Source organism: Pinus tabuliformis, chromosome 9 (assembly GCF_031772625.1).
Source record: "Pinus tabuliformis cultivar Carrire ecotype Pingquan chromosome 9, CPIR1, whole genome shotgun sequence".
Classification (NCBI taxonomy): Eukaryota; Viridiplantae; Streptophyta; class Pinopsida; order Pinales; family Pinaceae; genus Pinus; species Pinus tabuliformis.
Genome location: NC_142307.1, coordinates 1,710,178,117 through 1,710,180,343, shown reverse-complemented (window position 1 = coordinate 1,710,180,343; position 2,227 = coordinate 1,710,178,117). Strand labels below are relative to the sequence as shown.

The following is a 2,227-nucleotide window of genomic DNA, read 5'->3' as shown; positions in this document are numbered from 1 at the left end:
AGTGCAGAAAAATATTATATAAACAAATGACTTCTGAATATTTTTTTGGTGGATTATATATAAAAATAGCTTCTGATTTTTGTTGGGCCAGTAGTCTAAAAAGGCCACAATTTTGCCCAGAAATTTGTGGAAATTCAGGTGGAATTTTGAGAAAGTTTAGTAAAAAATTTGGAAATCCCAGTTACAGTTGTCAAGTTTCAGGGTTTGGATTTTGAGTGTTCCCAATTTCTTTTATGGTGTTGAACCCATTTCTACTAAAAAATATTCAGACATTATAGGGATGGCTGATGAAAATTGTGGCAGCCTGGGCAGAGAACGCCTTTTTTCGGTGGCTGGTCAAAATTGTGGCGGCCTTCGCAGAGAACGCCACTTTTCGGTGGCTGGTCAAAATTGTGGCGGCCTTGGCAGAGAACGCGCTCTTTTCGGTGGCTGGTCAAAATTGTGGCGGCCTTGGCAGAGAACGCCTTTCTTCGGTGGCTGATCAAAATTGTGGTGGCCTTGGCAGAGAACGCCTTTTTTCGGTGGCTGATCATTAAAGCAGATAAAACAATTTTAAATGAAATGAATTTATGGTCCATACGGAGATGGCTATCTTTGAGATTTTTACCATTCGAGGCAGAGATTTTTCATTTTCAAATTTACCATTACAAGGACACACACAACCCTCTTTCGCAAGCTACAGGAAATAGCTCTCCCCACATCATTACTGCGGCTGCACTTTCAGCTAGCATCTGACATTAACAGAGGAGATGGTCAGGTGAATGTATTCGTTGTCACAAGTGCTTCTAGTTCTTGCTGTTGTTCATCATTATGTCGTGCTTGGTATTCACTGATTTGGCGCTGCTGTACAAGTTGAGGAACAGCAAGAGAAGCGTAACGTTGGAAAGGGCATCGAAAAGTAACGCGCCAATTCCGTTGCAGCCTTCCTTGCCTGTGAAGTGTCGCGCAAGAAGAGCAACGTAGGTGAGCAACGTGAATGCCAAGTGCACCATCTGGCAATTGGTGGGCAGAAAAGATGACCAGCAACCCCAACCGATGCTGCGGCAGAGGAAATACGAATAAACCACGACATAGAGAAGCGTGGTGGCGAGGATGGTCACGATCTGCAGCGACTGCGAGAACTCCAGCCACGCGTAGCACACAAAAACGACCGCGACGTGGTGGAAAACGTGGAGAAAGGTGAGGGGCTTCTTGCGGAGGATCCATATGACCGTGTCGAAGAGCTGGTGGTACTTTGTGAGGTAGAAGATGTATGACCAGAAGAACATTCTGCCAGAGGGGCGCGTGCCCAGGGGAAACATCACCCATTCCGCCGCGTTTTTAAATTTCCTACTCCAAATCCATCTCGTCTCTCTGAGCTCCACCGCCGTGGCTTCCCAGCAGCCCAAGAAGATGGCCACTGAAGCCAGGACCACGCAGAGGTTATGAATGGCGGGGATAGGACCCAGAGGCAACGGCCTTTTCCTTGGTATGAGCAGAATCTTGAGAAGCAAAATTAGCAACAGGTAGGAGGCAATGGCCAGAAGAGGGAAGTGCCATGTAGAACCCCAAGTGTGATGGTCCCATCTGAAATGCGTGACCATGGGTTGCTCTGCTAACAAGAATCTCACTCCACCCCTTATATCCCCGCTCCATCTCCATGTCTGGTTACTCATTTGTAAACAAAAATGAAACCCTCGCAACCAGAAAAAACAAACTCCGAGATGGCTCCCGACAAATCGCGATCCTGATGAGATGGAAATACGAAGAGTGGCCGGAGAATCAAATTTCCCAACTGCGGAGAGAATTCCCAGATGGGTAACAGATTCACCACACCGATTAGAGAATCAAATTTCCCAACTGCGGAGAGAATTCCCAGATGTGTAACAGCTTCACCACACCGATTAGAGACGCGATATGGGCTTGCTTGCCTGTTTACCTGTTCTATTCTCGCTGCGCGCAATACATAATGTAATGGTTTTTGGGAAAAGTATTGACACCGCCCAGAAAACCAGAAGTTATATTATTGGCTGCTCAATCATTCGTTCAACACTGACGGTTGAATGAGGGCGAAAGCTCTTTGGGTTTGACGACTCATAAAATACGTTCTCCGTGTTCGTTGAGATACGGGAAAAGAGTTGAATTCTTTTCTGACTGCGACGTGAGGGAGAACCGAGCTTTAGGAATATTGTAGTTTGGTTGTATTATTTTATTAAATAAATAATTTTTTATTAGACAAATCCAGAGA

General features: G+C 45.6%; 1 pseudogene; it reads right to left on the bottom strand.

Moving 5' to 3' along the window:
* Positions 1–213: 213 nt before the first annotated feature.
* Positions 214–1,951, bottom strand: LOC149155531 (fatty acid elongase 3-like pseudogene; annotated as a pseudogene).
* Between the last annotated feature and the right edge of the window lie 276 nt (positions 1,952–2,227).